The sequence below is a fragment of the Macaca nemestrina genome, chromosome 2 (genome assembly GCF_043159975.1).
Source record: "Macaca nemestrina isolate mMacNem1 chromosome 2, mMacNem.hap1, whole genome shotgun sequence".
Lineage (NCBI taxonomy): Eukaryota > Metazoa > Chordata > Mammalia > Primates > Cercopithecidae > Macaca > Macaca nemestrina.
Window position 1 is genome coordinate 84,728,709 of NC_092126.1, and position 24,093 is coordinate 84,752,801.

Genomic DNA, 24,093 nt, shown 5'->3' on the forward strand with positions numbered 1-24,093 from the left:
AGCCTAAGGGAGCCTGATTGCCCCCTCCACCATGTGAGGACACAGCAAGAAGGCACCATCTGTGAACCAGGAAAGGAGCCCTCACCAGACATCTGATTTGTTGATGCCTTGATTTTGGACTTACCAACCCCGAGAACTATAAGAAATGAATTTCTGTTGTTTGTAAATTACCCAGGCTAAGGTATTTTGTTAAAGCAGACCAGATGGACTAAGTCAGCCCCATAATGACCTGTTTTATATTTTTATTTATAATTTATCTGCTGCTTAATTTTGTGATTAGTGGCCAGCTACTATTTACTCATCTTTTATTCATCTGTAAAACTCCTGTTAACTTGTCTTTGTAAGAAACAGTTTGCTAACAGATGAGTTTTCAGGTTGTTCAGTTTTAAAATGTTTTACTTAAAAGGATAAGACAGCTCCCCAATGCAAAGAGTGACTTCAGAGATAACTTTCATTTCTTTGAAATGTAGGAAGTCCATAGCCATTGCTGGCTGCTATCTTTCTACTCAATATGCTCCAGGGGAAGATTATCAAATTTTAGCCTCTGAGCTTTCAAGTGGCACTCATTATCAATGGTGTATTACATGAAACTGGTTTTTGGGCTTTTCAAATTTATATTTTTGGCAAAGGTGTTGGGAGATTTGATTTCATTCATCATTACTGTAGTACCTGGCACATAGTAGGCTCTCCATTTGGTGTGTTGGATGAAAGAAGAAAGTGATTCTGTTAGTCAGTGAGGTTTAAAAAGAAGTGTCCACCAACTTTATGGGTCACCATTGATCTTGAGTTCAACTCTGTTGCCCTGTATATATGTGACCCCATGTTTATTGCAACCTTATAGGCATCTCAGGCACTGCTGGGAACAGACTCTTAAAATTTCTGGTAGGGGCCACATGCGGTGGCTCACGCCTGTAATCTCAGCACTTTGGGAGGCTGAGGCGGACGGATCATGAGGTCAGGAGTTCGAGACCAGCCTGACCAACATGGTGAAACCCCGTCTCTATTAAAAATACAAAAAATTAGCCGGGCGTGGTGGCACATGCTTGTAGTCCCAGCTACTCAGGAGGCTGAGGCAGGAGAATTGCTTGAACCCGGGAGGCGGAGGTTGCAGTGAGCCAGGATCACGCCACTGCACTCCAGCCTGGGCGACAGAGCTAGACTCTGTCTCAAAAGAAAAAAAAAGTTTTGGTAGACTCCTATGTGCCATTTCTGGAGAACTGAAATAGTAGTGGACATCCTTAGGATTCATTTTAGTGTAGATATGGCTGTTTCTAGTGAAACTTGAAGTCCTACTTCCTGTGTGTGAAATAGGGTAAAAGGATCACACTCGAAAAAATGCCGCCTTGTGCAAAAGTGACAGGATCGCTGTTCAGTTTGGAATATTGGAAAGTGGGCAGATTTATTTGGAAGCACTTTGTTTTTACTACATGTGTAAAACTCCAGGGAGCATTGAATAGGATATGAGGTGCTCCCTTTGGCTGTGCATTAGCAACGTGGCAGTTACTGATCTGTCATTTACTTTGAAAAGGAATTACAAAGTTTTGGCCTCATGCCTGGAGTAGCTCCAGATGGTCAGAAAAGATTTTTGTACTGAAGTCAGAAAGTATATTGCAGTGATAGAATTGGGCTTGTCATGTTTATATTAGAACACTGGCTTCCCACTTTATTTCTCTGAAAATTTTTCTTTCTTTCTTTTTTCCCAGAGAGTGAGGGGAGGAAATTGTTTCTTTAGAGTTACGAGTCTAATATTTGGAATACTGTTGTTCTTGGTGATAGTGATATAGAGGTATGATATGTGGTTAATGTAGTTACTTTGTCAACCTAAGTACCCCGATACTTAGTATTTACAAAGGATGCATGAAGACTTGGAATGTAGAGATACACCAAGACCATTGTAGCTGATGTAGAAATGCAGGTAAGAAGCTTGATTTGGGTAGCATTTGCTTGTCTGATAACCTGGCTGTTAGCCCACAACTGTTATTTAGTAGCTTTCCAAACTTCATCTGTTCTGCCTTCCCATGATTCTGTAGTTGCTAGGGGTAACAGTGACGTTTGGGTGTTTAGTATGGGTGGGAGGTGGGCCTGGGGAGATGAGCAGTGAGGCGGTAATGATACTAACGCCAAGTTTTGCCATTCTGGGCATTAGTGCATCTTTTAAATTCCACTATGACCTTGTGTACCTTCGTATCAACCCTGGAAGGGGAATGATGTGATTCCTATTTTCCTGATGAGAAAACTGAGACTTAGGGAGGTAATATCTGACCAAGGCAATATCTAGGTAACTCCCTTCTGCAGCCTGTTTACATATACTTTTGGGGAAAATTATTACAGTTTCCTGTCCTTTCAGGACAGAGGTGGCTACAGGCTTCAGGAAATAAAGCTCATTTTCCTCTGGGAAACTCAGGACTTGTCTGAGTTGAGCCATTTAGTAAAGCTTGGTCACAAGGCTCAGATTAAGACCTGGATCTACGTGCTGCTGTTCCCAGACTGTTTTTCAGTTACTCTTGTGGTTACTGAGTAACTTGGGAGTTAGAAGAACATTAACAAAGTTTTGTGTTTTCGAAGAAAATGCTACACATGGAGAAGTGACATTAAGTTGCATACTTCAGAAAGGAATTTTTATCTGTTTTGAGATTCTGGTATATAAATTGAAAATAATTTAAAGAAACTAATTTTGATTATTATACTTTTAATTGGTGGCACGAGTATGTGAACATAGGTAGCTCTTTTAAAGCACTTTTATTGAAAGGTATAAAAATTTTTGTTGCTGTTGTTCAGTAGCTGACATGCAGTATTCTCTTATTGTGGATTTAGGGGTCTTGCACCAGCTCACCCTTTTCTCAGATTGCAGCTCTTCCTTCTTGCTTGACGTAGAGTGGTTTCTAACTTGGTTCCTTTTCCTCTACAGATCTAAGTCCTGGTCCACAGTCTCCTACTGTCACCCAGTCTTCCATGAGCTGTCAGAATCCTCCTCTAGGCTTTTATTATTCTGCTTCCTAATTTTGTCCTTTTAAATTTCCACTGTTTAGATATTATTCAGGCAGCAGTGGTATTTTTCTATATATAATGTGGTGCTATAGTTTATAAGTTCTTTTGGGGTTGTGTCTTAAACAGCAAGAGTGGCCTGATTGATGTGCTTTTTGAAGTCTTACTACCTTTTTGATGGGTAGGATGAAAGTGGTGTGAAGATGAGTTTGTCTGGCTTGCTGTAAATCTGATCTGTAAGGCTTTTCCGTGTTCACTAAGGCACCAGAGTCGGACTCTCCTTTTTTTCTTGTTTGATGTTACTTTATTACACTTCTGAATGAAATACTAATGCTATTATTTTATAAAAGATCATAAAATAAAAGTACACGTTCTTCGTGTTTTATATGTTTCTTTAAAAAGATAATTACCATGAGTCATAGAGCTACAATGACATCAAGAGTTTCCTATATGAAACGAAGTCTCTGGTGGGTTTTTGGTACAGTCTTTGCACCTGGATCAGTGGAGTGAAATGTCATCACACTTGAAAAAAAAATTACTTAACAGACCTATTAAGAATCTTTAGAAGTTTGCATTTTGTTAGGGATTTGTGGTCCAAGAGTTAGTACTACAGAACAGGCTCTTTTCTAGACCTAGGGAAACCAGTTTGTTTCTCTGCTACTGACCTGCAAGACTTACTGTAGGTGTTTCCTTCTCCTGTCTGTTTTGAAGAGACTTCCTCTGGGAATTAATGGTAGAATACTTGTGACTCCTGAGAGCAGAGAATGTTCCAGGGCATCATCATCTTCTCCCTCTGTGCTGTACATGGCCTCCCTGTGTCTCTCCTGCCTGGCATACCTCCCCCCTCCTCCTCCACCTCAGTCACAGGGTGACTGCCTTGCTTTCTGTCTACCTTTCCCAACTCTTCAGGCTCTCATCCTGGTGGATCCCATTCTGTAGCCCCTTCTGCTCTTTTCAGGGGCTTCTATTTGGTCTTATACACTTGTGTCATTTAGTTACCCACCTATTCCCTCAGAGGACTCCCATTCTGGGCTTCCTGCAGAGGGCTCGTAAGTTCACCTTTATATTCCCAGGGTCAGAGCTGATGTTCTGCTGAGTGAATGGGGAAGCACCAGAAAGAACAGAAGCTAATGATGGACTGGCTTGACCATGGCTCCCACACTTTCAATACTCATTCCTCTGTTTCCTCAGAAATTTTGCTTGAATTAATCTTGTAGCTCTCCTTCTGAACTGCTGAGCAAATATTTGGACACTTTTTGAGGAGCCCTCTTTTTTTTTTTTTTTTTTTTTGAGATGGGGTCTCACTCTGTCTCCCAGGCTGGAGTGCAGTGGCACCATCTCGTCTCACTGCAGCCTCCGCCTCCTGGGTTCAAGCGATTCTCCTGCCTCAGCCTCCTGAGTAGCTGGGATTACAGGCTTATGCCACCACGTCCGGCTAATTTTTTGTATTTTTGGAAGAGATGGGGTTTTGCCATGTTGGCTAGGCTGGTCTCGAACTCCTGACCTCAGATGATCCACCTGCCTCGGCCTCCCAAAGTGCTGTAATTACAGGCATGAGCCACCGTACCCGGCCAGAGGAGCCCTCATTGATAGCAAGAATAAAAACATTTTGTCAGGAAATTTAATAATAATCATAAGCCCAGATTGAGCGCTTGCTATGTGCCAAACACTGTTCTAGGTGCTTTACGTGCATTTCTTCATTTAATCTTCACAGTGTCCTGAATTAGGTGCTTTATTTAATTATTTCCACTTGCCAGTGAAGAAGCAGAAGTAGTAAGAGGGTAAGCAACTTGCCTGAAGTTAAAAGCTAGTCAGTCGGGGACTTAGGGTTTGTAGCCAGGCAGTTGTGGTCTTCGGGGAGGGGACATAACATTTTTCCTCTCCTGAAACTCCATATTCCTTTGTAAATCTTTTCTGTGTTACATATTTTCTTGTCCCTAGTTTAGTTATTTAGGTCAGCTTCTTGTGCTTCTACTGCAAAATGTTGCTGTCAATTTCCTTGACCTGGTAACTGCCTGGTGAGGTTCGCCACGGCTGCCAGTCAATTTAGCAGGTCACCCGAGTACCTGTGGGAGGGTGAGGATGTGGAATCCTCAGGAGAGGGCTCTGCTGTTGGCTGCTGTCTCCACTTAAAGTGGACAGTTTTGAATGTCTTAATAAAATCAAATCAGATGTTCTTGAGTATTCATTCATTTTATTTTCCTAAGCAAAATGTTTTGTAAAATGCTGCTTTTATGTGGCTAGAGCAAATAAATATCTCTATTAACACTTTTAGGCAAAGGTTGAGATCTTTGAGTGGGTTTTAAAAATTTATTTTTATTTTTTATTTATTTTAAGTTCTGGGATACATGCACAGAACGTGCGGGTTTGTTACATAGGTGGAATGAGTGGGTTTTTTAAGTCGTCATTGCGTGCCTTTAGTCTTACTGGTTTGCCTTAGTTTCTTTACTCTCTAGACTGCTGTGCTGACTTTTCATAGCGCTGACTTTTCAGTCCAGTGACTTTTTGATGCTCTGGCCAGGTGGCTCTTGTTTCAGCTTCACTGGGAGGGAGTTGTGGAATCTGGCTGACAATTCCATTTAGTCTTCTTGAATTTAATTGGCCTCTTCCCCTTTCCGATTCCAAGTAGGGGAATAGCCTGAAGCCATTTTCGAGGGGCTACTAAAGCAGTTTACAAGCTGATGTTTTATATTTAAATACCACAGTATTTACAAAACTGTTTCTATTATGTATATTGTCTATTGTAGCATTCTCACAGTGACCCTGTGGTGTGAACACAGTGACTATTATCCCAGTTTACACATGAGAAAACCTAGTCTGAGAGTGTGTGCCTTTCCTTACTTAGGGCATTGTGGCAAATAAAGGGAGAAGTCAAGCTACTGCTTCCATTCCAGTCTCTGAATTCCACGTCCCCTGCCCCCTTTTCTTTCCAGGGCATGTATGATGTCTCAAGCTTGAGTAACCTCTAATTGAAAATCTGTAGGTACTTATCTTCTGCACTTTTGAAATGATATGAACGTGAAATATTTTCAACATGCTAACATTTTTCCAGGCCATTATTAGGGTGTTAAATCATCCCGTTACCATAACTGCAATTTTAGATGTTCTGTTGCTAAACTGGGATCTGTCAATAGAATGCAATCTTTTGAAAGTCTTAAAAAATAGGGTACATCTTGGACTCAAGAATTGTGATATCAAAATAAGACCCTTGACTATTTCTGGAGTGTGCTAGCCAATCTACCCGGTGGTTTTCTTTCTCTGGAATTGGTGAAGAAAGAGATAAACAAGATCCAAAACCAGGCCGCATGAAAGAATCAACACTCTTCTGGACATACAGTTGTTTGGGATAATTGTAAATCCTACTGTCTATGGTGACTGACAAGGGGAGAAGAGCAGAATCCTAGCACTCCGGCTACTGACTGTGAAACTGGTGTATCTTTGCTGTGACATATTTAGCATTTACCTTTTACTTTAAACCAAAAACACCTTTTACACTTTTCTTAGTTGAGCTTTTTAAAAACATTGTAATTTATGAAAACAATTTGAACATAGACGAAAGTAGAGAATAGTAGTAGATTCTCCTGGACTTATTACTCAGCCTTGACAATCATCAGCTCGTGCCAGTCTTGTTTCATCTTTACGCCTTTTCATTCTCTGCTCCTTGCTGTAATATTCTGAAGCAAATCTCAGGCATATTATTTCATCCCTCAATATTTCAGTATTTTTTTCAGATAAGTTCTTTCAGAAATATATTTTCTTCTAATTTAAAACAAAAAGTTTTTGGGAAAAATAGAGGCATTTTTGCTGCAAAAATGGGTCAGGATTATGCAGTTTCTAACTAATCGGCATTTTTCAAGTTGATTGGTTTTGGCTGACAAAATTTTTTTTCATATATGTGGAAAAAATTATTCACAGTAACAAATGCATGTTTTGATAGTGCTAAAAATTAGTCTATTTTTCAGACTTAATTATTCAATTAAAAATAAGACACTTCATAAACTTTAAAACTATTGTGTAGAAACATACTGTTCTTCAGTTTTATGTGTTTTCAATCATTATATTTCCCAGCTATTTCAAACAGGCTAAATATAGTATACCTTAAGCTTACTCAATCATTAGTTTAGACTCAACTAATTTGGAATTTTCATTGAGTTGGATATAACTTTAATAGCAGGTTTCCATTCAAGCAAAGTATTTGCTAATTGCTGGTGATTATTAAGGCGAAGTCTTAAGGTTTTATAGAATAAGTAAATGGTTTTATGGGCTCATGTATCTTTAGGTATATATATATTTATGCACTTTAATGCTATGAATTTAGCCTGACTTGGAAAAACTAACCTGGTTTATATGTGTGTATAGTCAATTAATTGATTCATTAAAATTTTTATTTTGTTAAAAATATTGAAATAAAATCAGAGTTAATTTTTATTCATTTTCGGTGAAGAGTCTTACGAAAGGTGGTCAGACTTAGAAGTCAGATTGTGGCTAATGAATCTTAGTTTTTCTCTCAAATGTCTCAAGACAGCATGGAGGCTTGTTGTCACATACACTCAAAGGAACAAAATACTTACTAGCTAAAAAAGGGTATGCAATTTTTTTAGGGCTTTGAAGCATATTGTAGGCCTTAGTAATAATAACAGCGAATATTTACATAGTGAGCATGTCCATATAAAGTCATTTACTCATTACCATGGTCCTATGAGGATAGGTGTTGTATTTATCCTTGTTTTATAGATAGAAACTGAGACATGGAGAGTGAAGTAACTGGCTCCAGTCCCAGTGCTAAGTGGTGGAGCCAGGGTCAGAATTGTAGCAGTTGAATTCTAGAGTCCTGGCCCTTAACAACTCTGCTAGAGTGCCTCCTTTGGTGGATAACGTGAAATACTAGTCGTTCCTATGTTGGAAACTCATCCTTCGTTTTCTTCAATGAAAATATGGCATTTTATAGCAGTGCTGTCCAATAGAATTGTTGAAATTATGGAAATACCTGTGTTATCTAGTATGTGTATGCCCAGTAGTCACATGTGGCTGTTGAGCACTCAAATGTGGCTAGTGTGACTGAGAAACAGAATTCAAGGTTTTATTTAATTTTCAGTAATTTAAATTTAAATAGTCACATGTAGCTAGTGGTTCTAGTATTGGACAGCGAGGCTATAGAGTTTGAGAGACCTAGGAGAATTTGTAGTTTGCATTTCATGGGGTAATGATAACATCTTGGCATTTCGTGGCTATCAGTATCTTGACCTCGTTAGGGTTGTCAATGAATGGTTGTATCATTAAATAGTAATAATGTTAATAAAGGTGAAATTTTTACAAAGTGGATAATCGAATGTTTAAAACTATAATGCCTAACAACACAATCCTGTTTGATCACCAACATGGGAAATTGACAGTCTACCGCATCTGGAGGCATCCTCTTGTTAATTCCTTCCTAGCTAAGTAAAAACTGCTATGACATTGCCGTATGATTTTCAGCCTTGTAGACGAGTTCTTGCTTTGTAAAGAGTCCAGCTTCTTGGTCAAGCTTAACATTAGGAGTGGTGATAAGATAGTAAAATGACTTGGCCAGGCACGGTGGCTCATGCCTGTAATCTCAGCACTTTGGGAGGCTGAGGCGGGCGGATCATGAGGTCAGGAGATCGAGACCATCCTGGCTAACACGATGAAACCCTGTCTCTACTAAAAATAAAAAAAAAAAATTAACCGGGCGTGGTGGCAAGTGCCTGTGGTCCCAGCTACTGGGGAGGCTGAGGCAGGAGAATGGCGTGAACCTGGGAGGCGGAGCTTGCGGTGAGCCGAGATAGCGCCACTGCACTCCAGCCTGGGTGACAGAGCGAATCGAGGTGCCGTCTCAAAAAACAAACAAACAAACAAACAAAAAAGATAGTAAAATGGACTTTGTGGGCCAAAAGCAGCCATTAAGAAGCGAGTGTTTAGCTATTTATCTTTCTCTTACAGCCTCATGTTGACAGAGCTCCCATATATGAAAATACATCAAGAAAACTCAGTGGTAATGAAACTAGGTTTCATTTCAAATGAAACTGAGACCACATAAACTGTGACACTGATGCCTCTTATAATGTGCTTTCGTCTAAGCCTTTATGAAGCACTGAAGTCTAATTATTTTAATTTTTTCTTTATGTTGATGAAAAGGGCCGGAGTGGTTGTTCCCACCAGCCATGGTGGGGCTCTGAAATGGAAGCAAGCAAAGCCTCCAGATGGTGGCAGGTATTGGACCATAGCCACCCTGCAGACATAATTAAACATGTCTGCTGTCCTCTCATTTAGCAGTTCTAAAACTGACATTTTCTTTGTTTATGGGATTGAACTGTTATTGTTAGCATTTATGTGAAGGGCTTGCAGTACTATAGCCAGGTGCTGTTTCTCAGCTACTGTGTTAAAACACTGGGCCTGGAACTCTGCTTTGAAAGGTTTGGAGAGAAGGTGCCTCCCAACATTGAGAATGAGCATGGTGGTGGGGTGTTTCCAGCAGGTCCTGTTTGCCCACTTTCCATTGGTAATTCTCAAGTGTAGCAGTTCGAATGTAGAGACAGAGTGTGAAAGTGGATTGGGATTTTAAGACAAAAAATATTGAAGAGCAGGTGAAACATACTTCATTCCTGGCTGCAGTACCAGCTTCTGTTTGAAGTTAGGTAAATCATTTAGTTGCTGTGGACTTTGACTTTCTTCACTTGGCAAAACAACCTTTGGGAGGGGAAACCAGATATCACTAGAAAGTGATTTGACTTCTTGAAAACAAAATTACGGTTTATTTGTGAAATGAAAGGTAGTTGTGATGAGTGAGTTCCCATTTTCTGTATCTGCCTCATTGCCAATAAACTTTCCATTTACACTTTTAATGATGATTCAAAGAGCAGGTCAGCATTATGTAAAGGCATTTTTGATGAATTAGTCTCATGCAGGTCCCTATATGGTATATTCTGTAGTTAACTGTTTTCATTGAAGCTTTAGAACTGACTCTACCTTGTAATGGGTGCATGATTCTGTAGCATAAGTAAGTTTACTAACCGACTTTGCTTTATGTCCTCTTCACTGAGAAACTCTCATTATTTTAATGAAAGAAAATGGAAACACTTTTCTCTTGTGCTTTTTCTCCCCTGATCCCTTCCCCCACCACATGACCCTTAAGAAATGTTCTCCTTTTAGAAGCCAGGTTATCTGAATTTAGGAGGATGTTGAGCTGCATCTTCAAGAAAGGGATGCATCACAGGATGAGGACTGTGGAGGAAAACTTTCTCTGAGTAAGACCTTGCAAAACATGGATTGAAATATAATTGTCTGCAAATGAATTGACAAGTGTTGGACCCCAATTTTTCCAGGCACTTGATTGAAAGGCTGCTTCTAGCCTGAGGGAGGTCTTGATACAGTTGATGATACACTGAGGCTACGTTATTGCCTGTGACCACTGTGAGTGCCACTGAGGTGACCCTCTTGTGTGCAAGTAGCTGTGGTTCCACAATTCCGCTGGGCTAGTATTCAGACCTAATTCTCTGCTTACAGATGCTGTGAATTCTGTAACTCAGAAATGACACCCATATATGTGTGCTCACAAACATCAAATCAGCTGGTGCACAGATACATAGAGCAGCCATGTATCAAGGACTTAGAATGACTGCTGATCCTCGAACTCTTTTTTAAAAAGGTAAAATTAGCACAAGGTTAAAACCTTAAAGACATCAGAGTAGTTCTGCTTAACAGCAACCTGTTACTTCATGCTTTTGCATGTCAGCAACTTGTCCTAAAGTCAGCGAGATTTCTTGCTTGTAACTATAGAATCTTGTCTTTTGGCTGTAGAGCATGATTTCATGGTGGAGGATGTTGCAGATATCTTAGTTTGCTATTTTATAGCATGGGTTATACTTTAAGGGCTGAAAAAAATAGGGTAATTTAAGCCTGTTTTGAGACACACAGAAAGGAAGCTGTTTCATAACTATCAGTCATGTGAAATTTGGCAGGCCCCTAGCCCGTTAGTGGCCACAGTCACATGATTGATTACCGGTTGGGGACCCACAGTTAGCTTATTGCAGAACTCCATCTGGCATAATTGATGTTGTCATCCAGTGTCAAACTATCCACTCTGTTCTGCCAACTTCCTTCCAATAACAAAACTTTCTTGCCTTGCACGAGTGAAAGCCTGTGTGATCGTGTGTTTAGAATTACAGAGTTTTAAACATAATCCAATCACAAGTATTTGAACTTCTTGATTTTAATACATTTGTACCTATGTTGCCAAAAACCTTTTTTTCCTTGTCTTTGTGTCTTCTAAAACATTGAAGGAAGAGGTCTTTAATGCTTCCTTAATACTTTTATCATGTTTGAAGTCCTGAGCTCTATAAATAATATAGTCCTTATTATCTTTTTATCCTGATAATTTATAAAACTGACTGTCCAAAGATATGTATGGTACTTGTAGTTTTATATCAAAGAATTTTAAATGCCAAGAACCAGGGAAGCCATCTAATTCTCCGTTCTAGCTAGTGCTGAGACCTACTGGACAACATCTTGACACTTGGTCACTGGCCTGTGCTAGAGGCATGATATTCTAGTCCTGGTTCGGCCTCTGCCCACCAGTTTGGTTTTAGATCTCTTCATTTTTGTGATTAATGATATGAAAAAGTGGGATCAAGAGGTCACTTAGGTTTCCTTCAGTTTTTGATTTCTGTATGAAGATACAGAAATATCCACTACATGTCAACAACAACAAAAATGGAAATTTACTGATTCCTTCTAAAAGCTGAATGCTAAGGAATCAGTTAATTTTTTTTTTTGTTGTAACATGTCTCATTTTTATATTGAGCCTAAATTGGCATGGACAGAGATAGGCTTTCTATAACACTATTTTTCTACATATTTTTGAGTGGGGCACACGTTGAGAAACATGTTTTACATTGTAGCCCAGTAAACACATACATACACAACACACACACACACATTTATATACATATAACTGAATCAAAAGTTTCACAAATCAGTACTTGCCTTTTTCCTTTGTGATGCAATTCTATTCGATTTTATTTAAAAGAATGCCAGTCAGTGACCCACTAAATTGATTATGTGACCCAAGAATGGGTCCTGACCTGGAGTTCAAAAAAACACTACTCCATAGCAACCTAGAACACATTTGTTTCTTCTTTCACATGATAACCCTGTAAACTCAACTATGGTTAGCTTGTTTGCCTTTAGTCCTCTTTTACAGGCTTAAGGTCCCAGTTTCTAAAGCTTTTTCTTTTGTGATTTGATATTTTGACTCATCACCGTACTGGTCAATTGTTCCTGGATACTTATGGTTTGTATCCCTCTTAAGCTACCAGAAGAAACGTAATCTCAAAATAAAATTTAACTAGGGCAGGGTCTTTCTTTTATATCATTTCCTACTAATGTCATTGTATTACACATTTGTTCTACAAATGTTTGTTCTTTATAGGTGGACTGAGCACTACTGTGTGTTAGGGCTATCCTTGGTGCTTGAGGACACTGCGGTGAGCAAAACAAAAATGTCTGCATTTAGAGAGTGTACATTGTAGAGAATTGCACTAGCCGCTAGGAGTATGGCAATGTCAAATGAAATACCCAAGTGCTCAGTCATAGAGCTTCCTCGGTAGTGCTCAGTTGCACGTGATCTTTTAGGGCACCATGTTATTGTAGGCTGTCAGGCATTTACTCTCTTCATTGTGAGTTCCTCCTGCCTTTCCACTTGAGTGCACATCTTGGCAAAGATGAAATGTCAGTTTCTGAGAAAGGCACCTATGTGTTGTTTCCTTTATTATTTTTAATTTTTTTTAAAAACAGAGTGGAAATTATAGACTTAAAATGATAAAAATACAGAAATATGAAGTTATTTTTCCTGAGGTTCAGACTGGTTAAAGGAAGATTGAAAGTTTCCATTGTATGTGATAAAGGCATGTGAATTCTAGTCAGGTCACAGGGCATCAAGAGGGGTTTTTAACTCTTTGGGAACATAAAGTACACTTTTTAAATAAAATTATAACTTTTCCTGGAGTGATTTTGTCATGGGTAAATTTGGGCCAAGGTTAATGGTTTTAGAGGTTGAATGACTTATGTTTGTTTTATGTAAAGTAATAGGGCAAGAGATTTGAATGAACAAAATAAACAAAAGATAGGGTCTCTATCTTCAAAGCTTGCATTTTAGTTACAAAACAAAATCTGCATAATGAAATTATATAAATGAGTGATCAAATCACATAATAAATACAACTTGAAAATGATGATAGGTAAGTAGAATTAATCAAGAAAGACTAACTGGAGGTCCAGCATTTGAAATAGATAGGAATAAATTGGTTAAAAAAAATGTTTATAATAAGTTGAATGTAATTTAAGGAATCTGAAGCACTGAAAATCTGTGCTTAGGTGAAGTTGCAGTTTATTTACCTTTTAAAAAGTAGTCTGATTTTTTTTCCTTTTGTTGTTTGAAAATTTACAAATTAGGAATTTGTCATAGGAGATGTTAATATATTTCGAACATGAGAAAACTAATGTCTAGATAATGAAAGGGCATAGGAAGGAAGCCTTAAACATGACATTATTCAGTCAGAATAGGATTGCATTGATCCAGGGGTGTGAAAATCATTATGGAGTGGTGTTTTCACACAGGCCTCTTCCTTTACTTTATTCTGAACTACATAAATATCAATTAAAGCTTTCTAGTCCAAGTTAGCAGATGGCGATTTATGTCGGACTTATAAACAAAGCCCCACAACATTACTACACTTAATTGATGAATGCGCTCTCCCTTCCCTGAACAAAGATTTTGGCCTCCAGTGTGGTTGTCTGAGAGAAAATTAATGAATTCTTTTCTGTGATCTCATGTAGAAAGGCTCCCGTTATAGAAATATTTGACTTTTTCCCCCCAAAAAAGAAAACTTGAATACTTTTAAGTTGCCTAGTAATTTAAGTTCCCAAAGGTGGACTGGAATAGTATTTGGTATTACATTTACCTAAAAAATTATATTTTTGGCTTACAGCGGAATGATGCCTCAAAACAAAAAATAGTAACCAAAATAAAACACACAGAAAAGTGGAATGTGTTTAATTATTATAACTTTAGGTAGACATCCAAATTAGAGCTCATATTTTGTTATTTTTAATTACTTGTATTTGTTTTTTTTTTTTTTTTTGTGATGGAGTCTCCCTCTGTCATCCAGTCTAGAGTATAGGGGCTGATCTCGGCTCAATGCAACCTCCATCCCCTGGGATCAAGCGATTCTCCTGCCTCTGCCTTCCAAATAGCTGGGATTACAGGCTCCCGCCACCATGGCCGGCTAATTTTTGTACTTTTAGTAGAGATGGGTTTTGCCATGTTGGCCAGGCTGGTTTTGAACTCCTGACCTCAGGTGATCCACTTGCCTTGGCCTCCCAAATTGCTGGGATTACAGGCATGAGCCACTGTGCCCAGCCAGAGCTTATATTTTAAACTCTTTTTCTGTGAATTCTTTTCCTTAGACTTGTTCTTTAAGGTGAGATGACACTTTGTACTAATTCTTAAAATGAACCCTTCCCCCAATTTGAAATATGTGAAAATAGCTGTTTTGTAATATGGACCTGCAAATAGTATCTTGTGGTTTGGGGGCTGTCGCAATGTCAACCTCCAGTGGAATGTAGGTCGCTGCATCAGAAGAAGGTAGAGGAGCCAGGGACTGCAGAAGGTATTCCTTTCCTTTTGTTTGAAAATAGTAAAGTTCATTTGTGAAAAAAACCTGCCTTGTCTTTTCATACTAGCTTCTTTGAAATGAGCAGTAGGCTGATTGGGGGTAGATATTTATATATACTGAAACATTAAGGTTGATGTAGATGAGAAAACAGTGGTGCTTTCATTGAGGGCAATCTGCACTAAACACTTTGACTTTAATGATAACTTTCTGCCCGCTGCCACCCAGGCGTCTTTCTTGTGCTCATTGGTTTGAGGGTGCATTCCTCAAATAAGAGGGGCAATTCAGGTGAAAGTTTTCAATGTTCCTGCCCAAGGCAGCCTTCTAAAGGAAGTTCTCTTGGTGATGACCATCACATGATTGCCACGGGAATGTGTTTACTACACGATCTGTTGATACAGGTAATAAAGAACACGCTGATGACTTTTCCCCACGAAATCTCTGAGGTCGGTCTTTTAGTAACCTGTGAGATAATAATTTAATTCACGCCTCATAGAAATTATGTGTGCAGTAGGGCCTTGGTAGAGATTGACATTTATATAAGGTCAGTATTGGTTGACCTAGTTTGATCTGGCCCTAGATTTATAAATGAATGAATGATCTCCCCAGAATTAGGAAGACATGACAACAAAATTATGAATTCATCATTACTTAAGTACTGCAAAAGTCCTGCTCTTAAACTATAGCATGTTAGAATTGAGACAAGGCCTCAGTATCTTCTGTCCTCGGCTGGTTGGAGGAAAAAAAATAAATGTGTTTTAAGTCTCAGGAACCTGTGTGGTCCTCATGCTTGTTAAATCCAGAATGGGTCTCTCCCTTTCTCCAAAGATGAAGTTTGGCCTTGGGGGGATTCTGTGTTGGGAGCTGCAGTACCAGATGCTCCTGCTAGTTTAATAGAAGAGATCAGGAAGAACAAACTGGCGAGTAAATTGGACAGATACAGACACAAAAGACTTCAGATAATTGGAAAGAAATTTTGCAATCAGGGCATTTCTGCCACCAAAGCAGAGGTATCTTGGGATTATTCTTGTGCTGGCTGTTGTTGAGGTCTTACGTTAGCACTGGGGATGGAAGATAATTCCTGTATAGCCATAATATGGGCAAGTCACCAGTATCCTTTAAGATGACAAAATTCAAGTTCTAATAAAGACAGGATTTGGGACATTTTTTAAAGAGAGGTGCTGGGTGTGGAGAGGGAGGAAGTCTGGTTTCTGATAAGTACTCCTCCTCATTTTACAAGTCTCTGCCTGTCGTGAGAGAAGTATTATTCCTGGAAATGAAAAGCATGGAGGCAGAAAATCCGTTGCTTTAAAAACAGATAGTGGATTTTTGCACTGCTGGCCTAGCTGTTGATCTGTCAGTCTTGGTAACTGAAACCCTGTCTATGAGGCTGTGTAACATCTCAGATGCTCAGCTTCAAATCTGAGATCACAAACAGGGTCCTAAAACAAAAAGTTTGTTAAATGCCCAGTCAAGAAAATGGAGCTACGGAAAAACTCAAAACAGAAATATAAGGTTTGCCTTACAAAGTGTTCATACTTCATTCTTAGACCTAGTTGCTAATGACATTCAGTTACCTGAATTATAAAATAAAGGGGTACTACCCAGTTTCATTAATTGCCTTGTATCCAGGGCTTTGAAAGGAGATTGGATATTTCGTTAATTGATTTTTGAAATTGAGTGTGGTCCTGCTATTAACCATGTCTTGGGAGTTCCCACCCTTGAAGTTGAAGGCATCCTCTGAAGCTTAGAATTTTTTTTCTTTTTTTCTTTTTTTCTTTTTTTCTTTTTTTTTTTTAAAGAGACGGAGTCTCACTGTGTCACTGAGGCTGGGGTGCGGTGGCATGATCCTAGCTCACTGCAACCTTGAACTCCTGCGCTCAAGTGATCCTTCTGCCTCAGCCTCCCAAGTAGCTAGGACTATAAGTACGTACTACCATGCCTGGCTAATTAAATTTTTTTTTTTCCTAGAGACGAAGGGTCTTGCTATATTGCCCAGGCTGGTCTTGAACTCCTGGTCTCAGGCAATTTTCTTGCCTCAGCCTCCCACAGTGTTGGGATTACAGGTGTGAGGCACTGTCCCAGGCCGGAATCTTTGAATTTTTGACTCTAGTCTTGAAAGGATGGAACCTGCCCTTCTAGTGTTGTTTCACTTTGGGATAAAGCCCGAAGGCTCAGAGCTCACCTGTAATCTGGTGGTGGTAGACTGATGTGTCCATCCTGGGTTCAAAGTTGATGTTTATTTAGTAAAAACCTTCCAGGCCTCAGAGGGGAGTTAGACTGTGAATCTCCTCTCTGTGTCTATTAAGGGCACCTCATGTGTTTCATGTAAAATCCTTGTAGGGTAGATTCTCTGTTGGAATGCAACTGTTAGATTGTTTCAAGGGTTGGACTCATTTTCCTTATAGTAACTTACTTAGGAATTCATACAAGTTAAGGGCTTCAGCTGCTTACATTGTTTCCCATTGTTTGGAAATAGTTAATGCACTCTTAAAAACTGATTGACCATCAGGGTGTCATTCTAGTCTAAGATTTTAGTTTAACAATAGATATATAGCGATTGAAAGTTGTGATGTGGCCGGGCGCGGTGGCTCAAGCCTGTAATCCCAGCACTTTGGGAGGCTGAGACGGGCGGATCACGAGGTCAGGAGATCGAGACCATCCTGGCTAACACGGTGAAACCCCGTCTCTACTAAAAATACAAAAAACTAGGCGGGCGAGGTGGCGGGCGCCTGTAGTCCCAGCTACTCCGGAGGCTGAGGCAGGAGAATGGCGTAAACCCGGGAGGCGGAGCTTGCAGTGAGCTGAGATCCGGCCACTGCACTCCAGCCTGGGCTACAGAGCAAGACTCCGTCTCAAAAAAAAAAAAAAAAAAAAAAAAAGAAAGTTGTGATGTATTAACTCTGTTTTCCCTAAGATTCATCTATTCAGTTGACTTTTTTATCCCAGTACTCTCTTCGGGATTGATCATAGGTATTAATTGGCACTAGCAGTTTACAGATGTAAGAACTGAGAGTTCGATTACCTTTTGGATTCTCCCACTTAGCAACTACAGAAATTTGCTTCTGTCTTACTTCTCTAATCATCACTGTTTTCTTCATTAATCAGAAATGTAACCGTGGTGTGGGTGGCGTTTCTTTTGTCTCAGTAGCTCTCTGATTTTTGTTCTCTTTGTTTTTCTTTACAGAGCACAAAACTTATTGACATGAGTCTGGAATTTTGAAGTAAGGGCAGTCATGCTAATATTGTGATTTTCCATATTTGTGCTTTGCATGTAAAGTGACTTTTTAACTTTTAATTTTTAATTATTATGGGTACATAATAGTTTTATATAAAGTGACTCTATTATGAGTTTTACGTTTTACAGGATAAAACCTTAAGACTTAATTTCATACATACATTTCAAAATAGGGCATCAACTTGATAGAAAAGTTTTCTTTTTCCTTAAGTCAATAATATGCTGAATAAACTTTTGAATGCAGAAAATAAAATTCTGAACAGTATTATAAATTAGAAGATCAAATGACTATGTTGGTAAGGTTAGTAACAGGTGACAGATTTGGTATTCACACCTATTTGTCACTAGTCATGTCTTTTGACAGTTATTCTTCAGAGCAATTAGATTAGTGCATTACGCTTTCAGTTTTAAGAAATGTGCTTCAAAGTGAAAGGTAGTTAATGCTTACCTAATTGCTAAAAAGAGCTGTTATTTCTTTTAAGGAAAATAATTTCCTCTTGTTTTATATTATCCGGGCGCAATGGCTGAGTGAAATTAATTGTTAACTTGAAACACATTTATTTTCTATGGATGTGAATATTCCCAGGGTACATTTGACACTTTGATAATACTTAATTGTGGATTAGGTTCACAATTCTGCGTGATATGTTGAGATGCAAGTCAGGGGAGCCTCTTACATTTATAAAAGTTCAATTAAAAGAAACTCATCATTAAGATGGCAGGAAATAAGGATATAGTTTTGGCATTTGAATTCTTTTGTGTATATGAATTATTTTCTTCATCACTCTCATAAATTAATGTGGAGGTCTGACCAGTATATATTTTTATAAACATTTTTTCCTGTCCCCAACTAATGCGAATAAACTGAGCTTTATTCCTGCCTGACCCAGTCGTTTACTTTCTATGGATAAATAGTATTCCTTGTTATTTTCGAGGCTGATGTAACAACACAGCTGCTGGATGCTTGGCATTTCTGCTTCTGGTGAAATGCTATTTGTGCAGATTTATCTGATCCAGATGTGTGACCAGCAAGCTACATTTCTAATTATAAGGACAGCCAAATTCCATTATAAGCACATCATGGGATTATAGGGCCGGGAGTCATCCTGAGAGGACATCTAGTTCATTCTCCAGCCGTTCAGCAGAAGCACACTTCGTAACCTACTCCAGCACTGAACGAAGCAGCAAAGAATGTTCCACACATGTATAGGCTGAACGTGGAATCACTGGAATTGTAACTGGAAAAAGAGACAAGTCCCTCTGGTCTGGCCCTCCTGCTTTGTGGGTAAACAGATTCAGGCCCAGAGAAGTTTGACTTAATGTGGATTTTTATGACTCTTTGCCTAGAACTTAGTCTTCTTTTCTCTGAAGTCAGTGCTGAGGGAGTGCAAGGGTAGAAAACTGGATTGGAAATGCCAGTTTCACATCCAGATGTAGCTCTCTACTCATTTAGAAGAGGTAATGAATTAGTGAAAGCTAGATTCCGTTGAAGTTTATTAAACATTTCTGAAACCCAGTATGGAGCGTGATATTTCATGTCTGTATGTATGTTTGTGTGCTTTAGTGATAAAGTACAGAAGAAACTAGGCATGCTGTTAGGTTAAGAATGTTTGCAAATGTGGTGTGTAAGCTTACCAAGAACAACATCTCAGAATAAATAAGTGATTATTTAACTTGATTTGATGTTGTTGACTCTGGGTTTTGATTTTACATTACTTCAAGTGATAGTTAGCCTGCCACAGTTTCATGGATGTTGGGAGAAGACAAGGGGTTCCTGTACCACAGAAAAACAACTGTATTACTCCTGACATACCAAATAGTGTAAACTCTTGTGCCTAGAACTTACTGGCATGCCTATGTTGGTTCATCCTTGCCCCCATGTCCCATAGGGGTGATAAGGATGGAGCGTGCAGATGGAGCTGCACACACTTTGGGTTTGCGTTGCTGCTGAGGAACACTAAACTCGTAGAATCCGCTGCTTTTATAGCATGCAGTAAATGAACTTGCTCTTTGTTCCAAGGGGGAAGATATTACCTCATATGTCTGTTCAGGTTGCTCACTGCAAACATAACTTTGAGAAACGGCCTTGATACAAAATGGCAGGATATGTAGAAGCATGAGAGACCTATGGAGAGGTATCTCACAATGATCATGTCCTGTAATTACGACAATCAAATAAAACACTTCACTAGCAACTTCACAGAGAATACAAGACATCAGGTAGTTGGTAGGAAGCAAATTCATAATAAAAATGGTAAGTGCTGAATAATTAGAGTGAAGATGGGTGGAAAATATGAAGAACTTGATTTCTTCTGTATATTGACATCTTCTTAGACTTCAGGATGTAGTCAGATTATAATAAAAAACACACACTAAAATCAGGAATTATAAATCTTGTTTCTACACTGTTAAATCTATTGATCTTTCTGTGAAATGAAAGTATAGTAGCCATGTGGACCCAGGCATAGGTTTAGTTCTGTTTCTTAACTGCATTGTGACTTTAGTTTATTTTTTGTTTCAATTATGAAAGTTATTTATATTCTTAGTAAAAAATTTTTTTTCAGACAATAGAGAGGTATAAAAAAGTAAGAGCCTCTCCTAGAGGTCATGGAGGTTGCCACAGTTCTGTAGCCTTTGGATTAGTCAACATCAGAATGGAAGGGAAACATTAATGATTTTAGTGGCTACTTGTTACTTTGGAAGGATCAAAGTGCTTGGGACATTTACAAAGTATGCTGGGCTGGGTGCTGTAGCTCATGTCTTTAATCCCAGCAGCTTGGGAGGCCAAGGTGGGAAGATTGCTTGAGGCCAGGAGTTTGAGACCAGGCTGGGCAATGTTGCAAAACCCCATCTCTACAAAAAAGTAAAATTAGCTGGGAGTGGTGGTGCACGCTTGTAGTCCCAGCTATTTGGGAGGCAGAGGTGGGAGGATCATCTGAGCCTGGGAGGTCAAGGCTGTGGTGAGCTGTGATGGTGCCACTGCACTCCAGCCTGGGTGACAGTGAGAACTTGTCTCAAAAAAAAAAAAAAAAAAAAAAAAAATATACACACACACACACACACACACACACACACACACACACACACATACGTATATTCTGAATCTCTGGAAAGATTTATGAGGCAGTATTATGCTTCTACCATTAAAACAGTGTTATTTTCACTTTTGTTCACTCAAATATTTAGCTAATGGTTGTCCTCAACATAAGTTGGGGCTACATAGATCAGGTAACAGTATCTTTATTTTATGGATAAGGAAATGGAGACATTCAAAGTCAATTTGTCCAGTTACATGGTTTGGCCATGTTCGGCTTCTTATCTCCTTAGAAAAGATTTTGGCCCCAAATAAAACTTTCATAAGGTAGGGGACGATGTAGTTAGTGCTCCTGATTTCAATTACTCTGTTCTGTTTTTTAAAATACTATGTATCATTTTCTTGCATACTACATAATTTACTTATATTCATTGTTTCTTTCCCCTTACGAGAATGTAAACTTAATGAGAACAAGAATTTTTGCCTTTCTTTTTTTGTCTTGGGCACTGGTGAAGTTTCAGTTTCTGGAACAGCATATTAATCCATAGTAGGTGCTCCAGCTCCGTAGTAAATTTGGTGATGAAATGAATCAACGTGTGGTAAATATGTGGTGCTACAAGGAGATGAAATCATCTCTTTGATCTTAGATTATGTTTTCAACTTTGAGCAAGTAGTGGGACATCTTTGGATGATACTGCTTGCCTCATTTGATTTGATCAATGAGATTGAATTTGTAAAGTTGGGCTTCAGGATATGGCCTACAGATTTTTTTTGCATTTGGTTTTGTACAGTGTTTTAAAAACTTTGCAAGCAACATTTAAGAACTCAGGGATTTCATGTAAAATAAGATTTCTAGCTTTTTTGGTTTGTTTGTTTTGTTTTTTTTCTTTAGAAACTGAAAGATCTGGCAACACGGCCTGCATTCCTGTATGGTAGTGAGGGTCTCGAACTAAATAGCAGCTCACTTGTTAAGAAAGGGCATTTGCTCTCTAGTTTACCAGTCCCCCTGACTGTCTGTTGACTCTTGATACTGAAGCTGGGTTGTCAGTTGCTTTTTGCCATCTTTTACATTCTTTAATTTTTAAATATGAAGAAATATTCAGCCATATTTTTCAAAAGGAAATAAAAAAGGAAAGGTTGACCACTTCACTCATCGACACTCCATGGCTCTTGTTAGGCAATTGAAACTTGCAGCTCCTTGATGTGATTATCTAAGACTTCTGCTTCTTTGAGATCTAGACTTTTTATGATTACAGTTATGATTGCTGATGGTATGCAGAAGAGAAGAGATAGCAATTCAAAGGAATTAACCTCAGTGCTTTGACTGTGGAAGTGGTAACATGGAATGTGAGTCTGGGGAAAAGTGCTTCCTTTGTTGAACTATTAATGCATAATGGATTCCGATGTTAAAAGTGCATGGCCACATTGCTTGTTTCTTAGCTACACATTGGAAGGGCCCTATGGGTGTATATATAGTCTATTCCAGAGAGTTTTTATTTTTCTGTTTGTAAAGGTGGCAGAAATTGCAGAAGATTTAAAAAATATTATTTGTAAAAAGTGATCTTTCATCCAGGAGAAATGAATGCTTGAGATTTGTTGTCTAAGACCTAAACAATTAAGCTCGGGGCCAGGCGTGGTGGTTCACACCTGTATGCCCAGCACTTTGGGAGGCTGAGGCAGGAGGATCACTTGAGGCCAGAAGTTTGAGACTGGCCTGGGCAACATAATGAGTGACGTCTCTACAATAAATTGAAAATTAGCTGGGTATGGTGGCAGACACCTGTATTCCCAGCTCCCTGGGAGGCTAAGGTAGGAGGTTTGCTTGACCTCGGGAGGTAGAGGCTGCAGTGAGCCATGATCCTGCCACTGCACTTCAGCCTGGATGACAGAGCAAGACCTGGTCTTTAAAAAAAAATAAAGTGAAAATCTCTGGATTCCTTTTAATATAAAGAACAAATGGTATATGCTTCCAAGGGCACGTTGGAAAATTGGCAATTTCAAGCCATGTTTAATGTGGAAATGTGACTCATATTTTGTTATTATATGGATAAATTAAATTGTACAATTAGTCCTTTAGACTCATGAATTGCCTATTTGATTATGTGACTCTTTATGTAAAAACTGGGCTAAGTTCTTATTTAAAGGAACTATGTAAGTGAAATGCTAATAACATTTCTTATTATCATATAATCTTTATAAAATTGGGATTTCACATAATCTCATTAGGAGAGTTGAATTAAGTTGTTAGAACAGAGTTATCCAAAAGGCATTCTCTAGTGAACATTAGATCTTAAAAATTTGTGTGTTCAGAAACGTTCGGTCTTGGGGAGATTCTCAGTGTATATTATTAAAAGTTCTTTGAAGTGTAGTGTTAAAGAATTTCTAACTCTTCAGCTCAGAGTTTCTCAAGCTTGATAGAAGTTTTCTACAGAAGATGTATTAGCATGTAGCAGAGTATTTTTCCTATGTCACATACCTTAGAAATTTTCACCTGGATAGATTTATTAAAAAACAGACACCACATGTAGTGAGTTCCTGGCTTCATGTGGTTTCTCGCTTTTCCTCACCTTTACCAGAGTTTATAGTTCCATTTCTCCCAGGCCACTGCTGGAGATGGAAGGAAGCTGCATGCTCAAAACAGTGTAGATTCCAAACAGAATGAGAAGGATAATTTTGAGTCATCTTTCTTTTGTTTAGAAAATAAATATACCTTTTTTGAAAATAATTGATTTCCTATTTTTAGGTAATGTACTTCTAGTTAAGGCACATAACTTACCTTGCCTGTATTCTAAACTATCATCTTGATAGAAGCCATCTTTTTCTCCTGCTGTTGGTCTTTTAGAGACCTGCTGTTATTCACATGGATAATACTTGTTTTCTCTGTGAGCCGTAGTACTTGCCAGGTTTGGGACTTCTCACATAGAGGCTAATATAATAGGGAAAGACAGTGGGATAATTAACATTTTGGAATTTGATAAGTAAGAGTGAGTGCATATGTGTGTGGGCGTTAAAAGAGCTTATAACTTGGTTAGATTTCATTTCTAAACTTAGGTGGAAAATATGCTTAGAAATTTGAAGTGATTTGAGAAGCAAGAGACCTTATCCTGCCATTAATCAGTGGTGTAACCTCTGAAAAATAAGGGATGAAA

General features: G+C 38.7%; 1 protein-coding gene across 3 annotated transcripts in view; it reads left to right on the forward strand.

Moving 5' to 3' along the window:
- LOC105465664 (fibronectin type III domain containing 3B) overlaps positions 1 to 24,093 on the forward strand; it is a 364,084-nt gene that overhangs the window by 25,015 nt on the left and 314,976 nt on the right. The window contains exon 1 of one of the 3 annotated variants that reach the window (XM_011714244.3): positions 4,425 to 10,648. The exons of the other annotated variants lie outside the window; for them this stretch is intronic. The gene's annotated coding sequence lies outside the window, so the exon portion shown is untranslated. Of the gene's footprint in view, positions 1 to 4,424; positions 10,649 to 24,093 lie in introns of those variants that run through there. 3 annotated transcript variants of the gene reach the window in all.